A 15,788-nucleotide genomic window follows, 5' to 3' on the forward strand; every position below is an offset into this window, starting at 1 on the left:
GTTTCAAAGCACTTTCCCATCCCTGATGCATTTGATCTTCACAGCAGTCCTGTGAGGAAGACAGGGCATAGGCAACACCACTGTTACATAGATAAAGACAAAACACAAAAGCTTGCCCCAAGTCCCACTCCACAAATAAGAGACCAAGCCACAGTCAGAGTTCAATATACAGTATACATTTTCAAAATGTGTTCTTTGGTATAGCTAGGGATTAAGTCTCCTCCACTTCCATTCTGATTTCATCCTAAGGATTTGAAAGGAAGTGGGTAGCCCACAGCAGGTCATTAAACCCTCCAGCCAAGCTTACCTATAAACATAAAATCTACTTGGGTATACCTCACTTTGTCTTCCACATTTCCCAACCCTTCAGGATCTGCAGTATCTGACCACATCTTATGTCTCAAAAGAAAAAAGGAAGGGACCTTGACCCTTAAACACTGGATACATTGAAGGTATGAACACATCTCATTGTGGATCTCTCAGTTTAAAAAACATTTATTGGACAATTACAGGTCCAAAATTCCAAAACCCACCTGGCAGGTGAGCCATACTCACCTGGCAGGGGAGATACCATAATCACAAAGCCCACCTAGTTGTGAAAACTGAAAGTTTCTTTCAAATAAATTCCCTATCAAGCCTCTCATATGGTGGCAAAACCTGATATGCACTGATGGGAGGCAATTATGGTGTTTATTTATCCCATTGAGTCTAAGCATTCCCAGGTTTCCCTGCTAAAAATTTATTGTGTTTGATTATAGTAGAGTTGCCAGATAAAATATAGGACACAGTTAAATTTAAATTTCGGATAAATAATGAATAATGTTTTTGTATAAGCATGTCCCAAAATTATAAGGGGCATTTAGTTATACTAAAACATTTTTGCTGTTTAGCTGAAATTCAAATTTAATTGGGCATCCTGTATTTTTATTTGCTAAATTTTGCAACTCTAATTATGGGTGCTGCCTCAAACCTCACTGGGAGTGTTATCTAATATATGGCATAGACAGCATATTACTGTTCTAAAATCTGACAAATTTAGAATTGCAAAACAAATCTGGCCCCAAGAGTTTTGAAAAAGGGATTGTGGACCACTGGACTTACAGCATCCTCCCAGCAATGGGCTTGGTACTTCCTGGGGACTCAGCTCTCAAAGAGCAACAACCTCTCAAAGAATTGTGTCATCACAATGCCTTGCCTCTTGAGCTTTCATTAGATTTCCCCCCTGCTCTCTTTCATAGGTCATTAGCTTGCTTTCTGCTTTGATATATTCATTCTTTAAGGAATTTCCCCTCCAGCTTCCTGATCTAAACTAGTAGGACTGCAACTCGTAGCTAACCTAACCACACTTTCTATGATCTCTTACTTGGCTTTACTGAGTTTCCAGCCTTTCCTGTTCAATTGCTCCGACATACTTTGTCACTTTCTTCCTTCCTGGTAAGAAGCTTTCCAACAGACTCCCCTTTACTTCCAGAACTCCCCTCTGGAGTAGGCAGTGAGCTCCTACCACCCTCTGCTGCCATCTCACGGCTAGAATAAGCCATTGCACTGATCTTAATTCCATTGCACTAGTTCTTTTATAGTCCATCACTGCCAACACAGAATTATAACATCTGCCAGGAAACCCCATTAGGCTAATTCCGACTGTTGTATGCACTTGCAAATGGAAAATTATACTTTTAAAAAATATGCATTCTAAAACAATTTTCAACATCTAGCCTCACCTTCTTCCATTTAGTTCTAAGTAGTGAGGCTTAGCCTTAGTTTGAAATTAAAGATAGGTCTTCCAACTGACTGATTTTGTGAGTTTGCACCTGTGTTGCCATTAATATTGGCAGCCCACTTCGGGAACTAAGGCTGCTAGCTAATTGCAACAACAGAGCCAGCTTAGAACAAAATGTCTCAGTAATCCTTGGGTAAGAACACATCTCCTTTTTTAAAAATAAAACTCACCATGGATTAGTGATCTGAGTGGTTAAATATTAAACTGTGCTAGACAGAGAGTACAGGTAAAAGGTAGGGGCTGCTTCCCATTATTATCTGGAACTAAACTTTTGTCAAAACATATTTCTTGATCTCAAATGTCTGCTGCAGTGGTTCACAAAAAAAAAAAAAAAAGCTGCCCTGCTTAATGAAAGTATGACTCAGCAAGCTCACTGCAATGGTGAGGGAAGAAAGGTGCTTGAACATTTCTTCCCCTTCGGGAACTTTTGCATTGCCACTGATTTCCTTTTTGAGCGTTTTCCTCCTCTTCTGAGCCCAGCTTAATTGACAACTACAAAACAAACAAAACTCATTATCTCAAGGGTCTTTTCTGTAGAGGTGGCTTTTTAAACACAGCCTTATATACAACCGTACTATCTTCTGAAGAACTGATATCTGATGCAGTACACATTGGGCCCATTTCTATGTGCAGCCATTCATTGAAGGGAGTAGGATGCAGTTCTTAAAAGATCAGTAGACTTTTTCAAACCACCCAGAAAGGCCCTTACCTCAGATCTTACTATAGCCAGTAACTGCTGGTTCTTCCTGATCCTCACCTTCTCCTCTGGGATAGGGGACAACTCATTCTCACCCTTCAAATTTTCTTTTCTTCTAAATGGACTAAAAGAAGAAGTGTTTATAGCTGTAAGTCTCCCAGCTCAAAGTCAGCTGATTTAGGAAACATAGGAAGATAACCCACTGCCAATTACTTTAGAGAACCATAGACCTGTACTGCTTTATAAACCTCGGAATATTAAACATGTGTCAAAGTGACCTTTCTTCCAGTCTCACCTATTGCACTTTTTTGTACACACCTAAACATTTAAAACAATCCAAAAAGAACCAGTTAAGTAACTTAACTGTGAAACTGACTTGTTTTTATTCTAATGCTTTTCTTATTGATAGCCTTCCCAGCAGGGAACAGGGTGGACTGAGCAGGGTAACAAAGCTATTTCTCCTCTGACCATTGTCCATTCCTAATGAAGCCACTGGAAGCTTACTACTGTGGCTTTTCTCTACCTCACAGCCTGGCTTACTTCTCAAGAGCCCATCCCCACTATCAGATCCTCTGCTTCTATGAGAGGACTTGCCCTTTTTTTCCATTGCCTTCTCAAGGAGTGGTAACTCATTTAATTATCAGGGAGGTCTATCTGTAGCTCACTATTCTTTTTTTTTTTTTTTTGAGACGGAGTTTCGCTCTTGTTACCCCGTCTGGAGTGCAATGGCGCGATCTCGGCTCACCGCAACCTCCGCCTCCTGGGTTCAAGCAATTCTCCTGCCTCAGCCTCCTGAGTAGCTGGGATTATAGGCACACGCCACCATGCCCAGCTAATTTTTTGTATTTTTAGTAGAGACGGCGTTTCACCGTGTTGACCAGGATGGTCTCGATCTCTTGACCTCGTGATCCACCCGCCTCAGCCTCCCAAAGTGCTGGGATTACAGGCGTGAGCCACCGCGTCCGGCCCCTATTCTTAAATGAGCACTTAATACAATGTCTGACATACAGTAGGCACTCAAATGTTAGATGTTGTTATTATTACTATTTAACCTCTCTGAGCTGGGTATAATAATAGTACTAACCTCCTAGGTTTGTTAATACATATAAACTGCTTTTAAAAGTATCCAAAACTTAGAAAGTTCTATGTACATTTTATCTGTGACTATTAAGACTTCTACTAGAGAAATGATTTAAGGGCATACAGAATGCAAGGTGAAAAGAGAAACGTGTGTGTGTGTGTTTGGGGAGACTGGGGTGGGAGGATAGTTCTGTGTGGATTGTGTGTTTGAAATATGTTTTAGCAGCTAAGGAGAAACGCCCACCAGGCAGTTAAACATTCAGGTCTAAATTTTAGCAGGGATGGAATGAAGAATTTTTTCACTTTAACAAATACAGTAAATGCCTGCAAAGCCCTTTGAGGGTATGAAATGACATATATAGAAGTGTTCCTCCACTTTCTAAGCTTACTGTCTACTAAGAAGGCTGAGTCACTGATTCTACATAGAAGTACATGTAACACAAGGTAGGATCTGAGAGGTACCACAAGAAAAAAGCAAAGTGGTATGGGCTCAAGGAGACACAGGTCACAATGCTGGCTGAAGCAATCAGGGAAGGCTTCCAGAAGGAAGTAATTTTCTGATTTCATGATTCACTGCAGCCTTTTCTTAGGACTCCAGTGCCTGCTGATTTTTTTCATCTCTGAATGCCCTCAGTTACCAAAGTGCAGTGCCTCATGACAAAGCAGTGAGCTTTTCCTAAAGCTAATAGATCCAGATTGAATGACCGTCCTTTATTCCGCCCTTTCTTTTATAAAATGGTGGTAACAGGAGATCAAAAAGGTGTGGGCTTTTCTCATGTCCTTACTTGGCAAAATAATCTCCTGATTTAGAGAGGAGTGGCCTTAACCAGTCTTTGAGAGCCAACCATCTGGGAACCTGACACGTTTACCATTATGTGGGCATCTGAACACAAACATTCTTGTCCTGTTACTTGTTTCTCATGAGGTAGGCTAGTATCCCTTCAAAGGAGCTTCTGCAGGCCAGAATCATGGCTGGTCTCTTTTGTGATGACCCTCTCCCACAGGACACAGGGAGCTGGGCACAGAGCAGATACTCCAAAATACTTGTTGAAAGACCTAAACTGAATCACATTAATCTTGCCCTTCTCCTGCAGTAAGCAAGTCAAATTCTATTCTGCATTGAGTTCAGTATGTGAATCAGGCATTAAATCCTACTGATCCTTTAGGCAGCCGTAGAAACAAAAGTCACATACAATAGACTGGTGAGGGGCTAGGAAGGTAATTCTTCTCACTGAATGAAGTCAGAATTCTGCTGCAGTGAAATCAAAGCTATTTTGTTACATTTCTGGGAGAGGGGTAGTCTCTTTCCAGTAGAACCTGACATTATTCCTATCAAGAAATATTCCCAGGAGGGGCCAAGAGCCACTGGGCCTCTCCATCGACAACACAGCTTTAAGTCAAAGAAAGCCAGATTTTTCCAAAAGTTGTGTGCAGTAAGGAAAAAATGCAATAATGTTCAGCCTTTGTCTGGAAATATTGGAGAATTGAAGCATTGCAAAGGAAAAACACCCAACTGCAGTGAGGGTCCTAGCTCATTTGTGAAGAAAAGATTTAGACAAATTAAACAGGGGGATTCCATACAGATCTGGCCTGGGGCGGGCCCCATCACTTCTGGGGTTTGCTAGCAGTCAGGTCCCTTAACTGGCTCATATGATATACCCACTCAAAGCTGTTAAAGTAGTTGATAGCCACTTCCTACAAACATGAATATAACTTCAATGCTTTAACCCAAAGCAATAAATGATGTGAGCATTTCAGTCACTGGCGGCAAGGCCAATGGGGAAGATAATAGGAAATTTAGCTTTCTGCATGCCTCCAATCATACCATTTATGGATTGTCAGAGTGCAGTTTGTAAAAGCTAGGTCTATGGAATCAACCAGGCTAGTTCTCCAGTCCTGGATCCATCACTTATCAAGAAATGTGACCTTGGGCTTTGTCCTATCAGCTGTATAATGATATAATACTAATATCTGCCATCAGTGTTGCTATGAGATGATGCATATAAAAAATCCAGTACAGTTGCTAGCACATTATAAAAGCTCAATCTTTGATATTTAGTCTTCCTATGTTAAGAGTAGTTCCTAGTTGCTACTCCTAGGAGACTTGTCTTAGCTACTAGACTCCCTTCATACACTAAGGAAAGAAGACTTTGGAGAGAGAATATTTCACCAACATTTATCCAGCACAGACCTATTTATTGAATCACTCATTCAACAAGTATTTATTCAGCATCCATCTTGTACCAGGCATTTTGCAAAATGTTGGGAATATAATGAAGAATAAGATAAGCTCACAGTCCTTGAGCAACACTCAGTCTTCTGGCTTTTAAGAAGCTGCTAGAGGCCGGGCACAGTGACTCATGCCAGTAATCCCAGCACTTTGGGAGGTCTAGGCAGATGGATTGCTTGAGCCCAGGAGTTCAAGACCAGACTGGGTAACATGACGAAACCCCCTCTCTACTAAAAATATAAAAATTAGCTGGGCATGGTGGCATGTGTCTGTAATCCTGGCTACTCAGGAGGCTGAGGCATGAGAATTGCTTGAGCCAGGGAGATGGAAGTTGCTGTAAGCTGAAATCATGCCTCTACTCTTCAGCCTGGGCAACAGAGTGAAACTTGGTCTCAAGAAAAAAAAGTAAAGAAAAAAGAAAAAGAAAAATAAGAAGCTGCTATATTCCTTAAACTTTTTAAGCCCCTGAAGAAGGGAATTAATTGGGCAAGGACTATCATTTGCACTAACCCACACACAAATAGACGAACACAACTTCCCATGAAAAGTTAAAAAGTTACAAGGGAAAGCACGTCCAGAATGGCAGAGTTCTGAAAATCTACTCTTCCACAAAAGCTACAAGACATTGGTAATTTTTTTTAAGTTAACTTTTTCACAATTCTTGAAATTAACCAAAAGCTTACAACAATCAGAGAAGCATTTAATCAAGTAAAACTTAACTTTTTCACAATTCTTGAAATTAACCAAAAGCTTACAACAATCAGAGAAGCATTTAATCAAGTAAAACTGCTAAGTTTTGGTAAGAAAAGCAAGTTTTGTGGTATTTTAACTTGCCCGATTCCCATTTTTCTTTACCTAGCTCAACAGTAACTTTGAAAACCAACAGCCTTGGAACCATAGTAGCTGTAAAAAGCAGCAGCCTGGCACCCACTGGAGAGGAGCAGACTGGGTTTGGAGCACCCCAAATAGACCCATCCCCAGAGAACTGTCATTATATGACCTGCCAGGCAACTTCGTTAAAAAGTCCGATTCCCAGGACTAGTCTTCACATGCTCTGACTCAGTACCAATAGTTCTTTTCCTGGGGACATTTGTTAAAAAAAATCTGCAAAAAATCTGCAACAGTTGTTTAATATGAAGGCTGCCTAAGGCAGTAGATAACAATTGGGTCAAACAATAGGCTAAACAAAAAGCAATCTAAATCCAGCAACATATAAAAAGAATTATACACCATGACTGAGTAGAATTTATCCCAGGAATATGAGGGTGGTTCAACATAACAAAATCAATTAATGTAATATATTATATTAATGAAAGGAAAAACAAAACCACACTTGATCATTTCATTTGACATAGAAGAAGCATTTCTCAAAATCCAACAAACTAACATGATAAAAACACATGGAAAATTGTGACTAGAAGAGAATTTCTTCAACCTGATAAAGGCCATCTATTAAAAACCCATAGCTAACATCATACTTAATAGGAAAGTATTGAAAGCTTTTCTTCTAACATCAGGAAAAAGACAGGGATGTCCATTGACATCACTTCTATTCATCATCATTCTGAAGATTCTAGCCAGGTCAATTAGGTAAAGAAAAGAAATAATATGCTTCCAGTATGGAAAGGAAGAATTAAAATTATCTCTATTCACTGATGACATTACCTTGTACAGAGAAAATCCTAAGGAATCAACAACAAAAATTATTGGGGCTGATAAATGAGTTGAGCAAGGTTGCAAGATAACATACAAAATCAACTGCATTTTGTTCAACAAAAATTATGGATGGCCATGGTTTTGGACTGAGCTCTCAAACTAGGCTCCAACAAACCAGACCAAACTGATGGAATCACTCATGCTAAATGCCATATAATTAAACTGAAACTTTAAGAAAGCAGATACATCCCCAAACAGACCAGTTTTTCCTGAAAACAGGAGATTCTACTCCACCTGAATCCATGTAATATGAAAGACCCCTATGCTTTAAACTGTGCCAAAAAAAAGTAACCTAAAGTAACCTGATGTTAACCAATCTTTTTTTTTTCCTATTGTTCTGTTTCTTTCTTCCTACCTTATAAAACTCACTGTTCTGCTATTGCCCAGTGAAATGCTGTCTCATTCTATTTTGTAGAATGGAGGCTTCCCTGATTCAAACATAATGAAAAAAGCCAATTAGATCTATAACTAAATTTGTTGTGACTTTGTCTTTTGACAGCTCCTATATACTAGCAATGAACAATCTAAAAATGAAATTAAGATATTAATTCCATTTATAATAGCATTAAAAAAATAAAATACTTAGGAATAAATTTAACAAAATAAGTGTAAGACTTGTACACTGAAAAAATAAAACATTGTTCAAAGAAACTAATGAAGACCTACATAAGTGGGAAGATATTCCATGTTCCTGGACTAGAAGACTCAATATTGCTAAAATGATAATATTCTCCAAATTGTTCTTACCTTCATGGTTAATTGATTTTCAACAAGGGTGTCAAAATAATATAATGAGGAAATAGTAGTGTTTTCAAAAAATTGTTCTAGGACAAATGGATATCCACATGCAAATGAATGCAACTGGGCCACTACCTCACACAATATGCAAACATTAGTTCAAAATGCATTAAAGACCTAAATCTATCCAGCTAAAGCTATCAAACCCTGAGAAGAAAACAATGGTGTGAGTCTTTGTGACCTTAGATTGGGCAATGATTTCTTATATATGACAACAGTAAGTCATTCAGATTAGTATCTATGTAGGTTCAGTCAAATACAACCATGGATTTGAGTTATTATACTATATAATCCTATAAAATACATAGAAGTATAATTACTTTGCCTTTATAACAAAACCCAAGAATCTGTTTCAATTTATAAATTCATCACTTAAGCAAAGAGATTTTTAGTTCCCAAAGTTGGGGAAAATGACAAAACAATAAGGGAAGAAGGAACCAGGCCTTAGTGCCACATATTTTTCTCTTGAGGTTGTAAGGTAGAGTCTCCTTCTTTCCAGAACACTTTATTATATTTCACTTATAGAGCTAATTTTCTGTGTCAAAGTATAATTCTCATGCTGAAGCTCTAACCTAAAAATGCAAAAAAAGTTGTCTTCATTGTACAAACATATTCATCACTTTAACGAGATAATAAGAGAACAAAATTTAGAATTCAGGCTAAGTAAGAATACTGTTTCAATGAATATGTCCCTAAAATAAACCAGAATTAGCAGTTAATTTACACGTCTAGAAAATCTCAGTTCCCACCAGTAAAAATATCCTCAGTGGCTAGTGTACCTTGAAAAAAATCTGGCATACTGAATAAATAATGCTCACGTGGGAGCCAGGAGCTGGGTAAGCCTTGCCTTTAGACTACACTCTGACTACAAAAATAAAGCCAGCACTTTTGGAACTAATAAGCCTTTACTTGTCAGTATCATGAAGAGAATTGCCCATCTAAACTTTGCTCCCATAAGTTCAGTAGTTATTTATTTCTACCTAAGCACTCACCTTCTGATTTTACCCAAGTATTTAAAATAGAAAAAAAAAAGCATTATATTTCAGAGCTACCTCACCCAAATTACAAAATGAGTCAGTATGTTTAGTTTCAAGTCACAAAAAAAAACTTAACAGGTTTTACATTAAAGTTAAAAATTGCTAAAAGTTACCATTATAACATGTAATTAAAACTGCTAAACATGAATTTGCATGCAAGGTGAATAAAAACAGTAAAAAGTGTTTTTACTTAAAAATTATAAGAAGGCATAAAAATGTACATTTTGTTTAAGAATATAAAATTGTCTTAAAATTAAATAAAGTGGATGGTTTATGCAAATTATGAAAACACTGTAAAAATTAATCCTGCAAACAAAACTCTGTGTGTAAACATATTAACTAAACACAAAAGAATATTATATGGTTTTTTCCTGTAAATTAAACACTAAAATAAAAGCACCACAAAGTTTTCTTAAAACGCTAACTACTCTTTAGTAAAACTTGTCAAGGGTTATAACAGGTATGTAAAAATCCTACTTCATGGTCAAATTGGTTCAAAGCAAATAAAATTGTTTATAAGGTTTCATTAAAATTAAGGTTAATATTAATAGCAAACTAATGCAAGGGTAAAATTTAACTTTCTCTCTTAAGCACAATTTTCATGTAATAGAAAAGGCTAATAAATGGTTGTTGCTTTTCCAGATTATTATCATTTTGGCCAAACAAAACCAACCAAACAAACAAAAAGAAAGAAAAACAATTTATGGTCATCTAAAATTCTATTTCATAATATCAAGAGTTTTAAATTTTAAACATATTTAATAGCCTTTTCAAAATCAAATTTTAGTCTCAAGTTTGTCTTTCCCAACCCCTGGCTTTTGGGTGCTGCACAGGACCCCTGAATCAGCCAAAAAAGAGGTAAACAGAATTATTTGGTAACATAACATTGCCAAAATAATGTCTAATATGTTATATTTTAGGGAATAATATTAACATATGTTCCAAAACTGTATGGAATGTCTAAGTTTCTTGTGTCTGAATATGTGCTATTAATCACAATTAAAGTTGTTATGTTGGGTTATTGTAAACCACAAAAATAACCAAATTTCTTTGTTAATTGTGTTTCTAACTGTATCCAAACTGCACCACCACCACCACAACAAAACATACAGAAGTCATAAAAAGCTAAAATGTTTATTAATATCAAGCTAAACAAAGAATAATAAAATGGACTAAACTAATAAAAAACAAAAACAAATTTTTACCTTTTACGTAGAACACTGCTATCTATCTTATTTTTCAGAGTCAAGAAAACTTGTCTTAAGCTAGCTAGAGCCTTTAACAACTAAGTACATACACCTGTGAATAGAATTTAAAATGTATTTGTTTCTCTCTGCCTATTTACTCTAGAATTTAAAAACTAATTATATGTATTCTTAAATTACAACAGTATAGTTTTTTGCATCAGTGTATTAAGAATCTATTTTCTTTTGTAACTGAACACAATTTTTAAAAATGGTTATTTTAGCAAGGCTTTGACTGGAATGGTGTGCTCTCCTTTAAGGAATCAAACTTGACTTATGGAGCCAATAAAACCCTTGGAAAACTGGCCTCAAATTTTGCGTACACAGTCCCTGTACGGGGTTTCTGATCGGGAGTAAGTAAATAATTTCACTTTCTGACAGGCCAGGAACCCCAAGTTATCTTAAAACCTCAAGAAGAAATTAATTCACCCAACTCATAAGTCTTTAATGGTACAAATCGATGACGGGGCTGCTTTAACAAGTCTTATCTCAAATTCCTTCTATATAACAAAGTTCCATCAAAGCCGATTTAAAAGACCTATGTAAATAATTATTCTTGCTGTACTGTATATAAATAAATAAGCCAAGAATAATAAAGCAAACCAGTCCTACCATAATTTGTCTTTTAATAAAAATAGGAAACTGAAAAGTAAAAATTATGTTTCAAACACTACAGCATCCCTGTTGTTAAATTCTAGTTTTGCCTAATGTTTTTCAATTTTTATTATCTTCTACAGTTTAAGTTATATCCATTACAGAAATCAACTCAAGTCAAAGCCTAAAGAGCTGAGAAAGCAACCCCTAACAGCCCAGAAAAAGCCCCATCAATGAAAAGAATAACATAAAAAATATTAAGCTGGAAATCATAAAAGCTGACAGAATCATTGTCATTTTGCAGAGAACTACCCCAAAACATCTACAAACGATGTTGCTCCTGCAGTCAATCCAAGACCAAAAAACTTGCCACCATCCCATCAGCAGGAAGTAGCTAGAAAGAACACGACACCCCTTGTCCTTTTATAGCTATAGGGTCTGAAATGACAGAGCAGGAGCACTGTCATCTTGGACAAACACTGCCACTTTAAGTTCCAGCTGCCTTTCCAGCTTCATGCATTTCAAGGAAATCACTTCTTTTCTAACTACAAGCCTCCAGAAAAGAGCAGACAGTAAAACACAGATAAGACAGCTCAGGCACAGAGAAAGGCAGGGGAAAGTCTCTGGGGTGACTGCCAAACTTCACCCTCACACAACAGGCCTCAGTAAAACAGTGGGCCTTAATAAGCACGTTCCTTTCCCTTCAGGTGCACTAAGATAGGGAAGCTAAAAGCAGATTCAGGGAATATGCCTACAGCTACCGAGAGATGTATGGGAAGAGACACACAACTCTCCCTCCCAGATAAGCACAACAAGGAGACACAGAAGTAGTCCAAGTCTCTGATAAAAACTCTTAGTCTGTAATAGAGTGCGCTTTTGACCTAACTGGTCAGAAGTCCCTCCCCAGGTTGGAAATAAACCTGTTGACTGTCGAGCCGTCCATCTTCTTTCTCTCCTCTTTCCTTAATTCTTACAACACAAAAACTACAAATTGGACTTCATTAAAATTAAAAACTACTGCTCCAGACTCTGTACAGTTTGGCTTTTAGTTCAATCAGGCATCCAGTGGGTACACACTCTGTGGTTTTTCCTGTAATTCTTCTTTCTGGGGCGTTCTTAGAATCAACTAGAGATCGATTAAATAACCTGTCAAACGTGAACTTGAATACACAGGCAGAATCAGGATTGTGCTTTCAAAACTCACAAATGTGTTTAGATTAGATACTACATGGTGGCTTAATAAAAATTTCCTTTATCATATTCTAATTGCAGTTTGTTCTGCCAGAATCCACACCACCCTACACTACTTCTGTCAGATATAAAAATAGAATATAAAAACCTGTCCAACTTTAAAATTGCCCATCTTGAGCCAAATTGAAAATCAGAGCACAGGCATTGAAGATAAAGGTTGGATGGTACATCCACTATTAAAAGAAGCTTCACTTCTGCATTTGTGCCTTAGCAGAAAGTGATTTCTGGGGTTGGAGTTCTTGGGAATGCATAAGGGGAAGTCACACGAGGTCATCAAGACCATTGCTGAAGAGCTCCAAATGTCTGTTTGGTTCAGACTGATGCAATAGCATAGGACAGAGATTGGCAAACTACAATTTGCTGCCTGTTTGTGTGAATAAAGTTTTATTGGCACATAACTAAGCCCATTCATCTACATATTGTCTATCGCTGAGTTTGCACTGCAATAGCTGAGTTGGGTAGCTGCAACAGTGATAGTGTGGCCTGCAAAGCCTAAAGTACTGTGTGGCCCTTTACACAAAACTCTGTCGACCCCTGCCAAATAACATCATTATTTGACGTCAATCCGGATAGCACCATTTAGATGTCTCACAGACAAATCTAATGGGACCCATTTAAAAAGGTGTGCACCTCCATAAACCTGTTTCATCTTCAGTGTTTCCTCTCTCAGTTAATAGTGCTACCATCACCAATTCGCCTGAATGAGAAGCCTCCCTCCCCTTTACCTCCCACACCCCATCCATCACTCTATTCCCCATCCATCAACACACTCTGCCAATTCTACTCTTCACTGCATTTCAAATCTGACCACGTCTCTCCATTTCCACTACCATTTTCTTAGTCTAAGTCACCATCATTTTGTTCAAGATTGACAACAGTTTTCTAACTGATCTTTCTGCCTCTAGTTTTGACCACCCTCTGCTTCTAATCCATCCTCCACCCAGTAGTAACCAGAAGGATCTTTTTAACATCTAAATCTAATTTTGTAACAAGCATAATAAAATACGTAGCTAAGATTTAATGAGCCCTTACTATGTGCCAGGCACAGTTCTAAGCACTTTGTATGTAGTAATTGATCTTAATCTTAACACTAACCCTATAAGGTAGATATTATTATCTCCATTCTTTAGAGGAAGACATTGAAAAACAGAGAACTTTTTCAGTTACACAGTAAACAACAGAGCCAGTTGTAACTGCTTTATTATACTACTCTCCACACACACACACACACACACACACACACACACACACAAACTTATGGCTTCTCATTGCTCTTAAAAGGAGTCCATACTACACACACACACACACACACACACATATATTTTTTTGGAGATGGAGTCTCATTCTGTTGTCCAGCCCAGAGTGCAGTGGCGTGACCTCGGCTCACTGCAACCTTCACTTTCTGAGTTCAAGCAATTCTCCTGCCCCAGCCTCCTGAGTAGCTAGGAATACAGGCACACACCACCACGCCCAAGCTAATTTTTGTATTTTTTAGTGAAAACGGGGTTTCATCATGTTGGCCAGGCTGGTCTCAAACTCCTGACCTCAAGTGATCTGCCTGCCTTGGCCTCTATTATTATTTCTTTTTTGAGATAGGGTCTCACTCTGTTGTCCAGGCTGGAGTGCAGTGGCACTATCTCCACTCACTGCAGCCTCTGCCTCCCAGGTTCAAGTGATTCTCCTCAGTCACCCAAGTAGCTGGGATTACAGGTGTGCACCAACACACCTGGCTAATTTTTGCATTTTAGGTAAAGAGAGGGTTTCACCATATTAACAAGACTAATCTTGAACTCTTGGCCTCAAGTGATCTCCTCGCCTTGGCCTCTTAAAGTGCTGGGACTACAGGCGTGAGCCACCGTGCCCAGTTGAGTCCATACTATTTTTAATGGCCAAAGACCATTGTCTTGTTCTTCTCTAACCCCTGCTTACCTTTCCAGCCTGGTCTCTTGCCATTCACAGCCTTGCAATTTAAGCTGCAGCCACGTCCACTGCTGTAGCCCCAACCCCCCCACCCGCCCCCCCACACACACACGGCATGCTGTTTTTCACCTGCATGCCTTAGTCATGTGATCCCCTCTGCTCTGGCTATTTATTCTCTTTTCTTCTCTGCAACATGTTGCCAACTGTTGCACATCTTTTAATGCTCCAGTCAGGTATCACCTACTCCAGGAAGCCTTTGCTGAGCAATCCAGATTTGTCCTTCCTTTGTGTTCCCATTATGCTGTGTTTATATAATTTTCAGTGTCCTTACTGTACAATTGTACAACTCGCCTTTGGTGCTTCTGTTTTCTTCAGTAGACTGTGAGAGCTCAGCAGTTCTTCCACTGCAAAGGTCTTGCTTTACTCTTTGACTTTTCTGTGTTTTCTTGGACTTCCTCTTCCCAGCCTTTGGCATAGGCTACTATGGCAAAAAAAAAAAAAGAGTAGAAAGGGAGTATAGGATTTTTGTCTTTTTGTGTATGAATGTGTGGAAAGGAAGTGTGAGGACATAATGGAGATCATGAACATACTTAGAGGAAATGAGATCACAGGATGAAAACATTTTAGAGCTTATTTTTGGTAGTTTCATACCAGTAATCTTTAGGAGAGGCTAGACCCCAAAATATATAATGGCTCAAACACAACAGAACTTTCTCTGTGATGTAACAGTCCAAAATAGGTATTCTTGTTCAGCAGGCTAGTTCTGCTAATATAGTTATTGAGGGATGGAGGCTGACAGAATCCACTAGATCACACTGGGTTATCACAACCCAGTCAGTCAGAAAAGGAAAACAACAGGGAGGAGCATAGATGGGAGACATCTATAGACCAAGCCTGGAAGTGCCACACAGCATTTCCAACAGTCAGAAATTAATCATGTGGCCACACCTCACTGCAAGGGAGACTGGGTAATGTAGTCCAGTTGTGTGCACAAGGAGAAGAATGGTTGTGGTGGGAAACCAGTGACCTTCACAGATAAACCAACAGTAAAGTTGGGCAAGTTTACCTTTGGTGTTGGGTAAATGATGGAAGAGGTTTATTTCCTTTGTACTAGTAAGCTAAATGGTGCGGCTCTGTTTAACCTGTCCCATGGGAAGCTGGGGTAGTCAAACGTAGGCAGTATTTAAAATCACAGTTGACAGTTGAGCTCCCTGTTGAGGGAAGTAGCAGCTGGACAATGATTTGCAATGCAGATGATTCCTTAATTATTAATCCCTGACACTTTGTAGATTGTCTTTGAGTAAAATCCCAGCTGAGTTAGTATATAATATCGTAATGCCAGCCCCCCAATATTTTTTCCTCTTTTGCATGTCTAGACTAGAGAGGTGCTCAAAACAAAATCAAGAAAAATAAAAACAAAATATAAAAGGGAACTCATTTT

The 15,788-nt window shown here is 38.4% G+C and overlaps 1 protein-coding gene across 1 annotated transcript in view; it reads left to right on the forward strand.

Moving 5' to 3' along the window:
• The window catches only part of TRPC5 (transient receptor potential cation channel subfamily C member 5), a 170,844-nt gene that overhangs the window by 82,226 nt on the left and 72,830 nt on the right, over positions 1–15,788 (forward strand). The gene's annotated exons all lie outside the window — the stretch shown is intronic.

Source organism: Aotus nancymaae, unplaced genomic scaffold (genome assembly GCF_030222135.1).
Source record: "Aotus nancymaae isolate 86718 unplaced genomic scaffold, 86718_ANA_hifiasm-v0.15.2.pri h1tg000004l, whole genome shotgun sequence".
In the NCBI taxonomy this organism is placed as follows: domain Eukaryota; kingdom Metazoa; phylum Chordata; class Mammalia; order Primates; family Aotidae; genus Aotus; species Aotus nancymaae.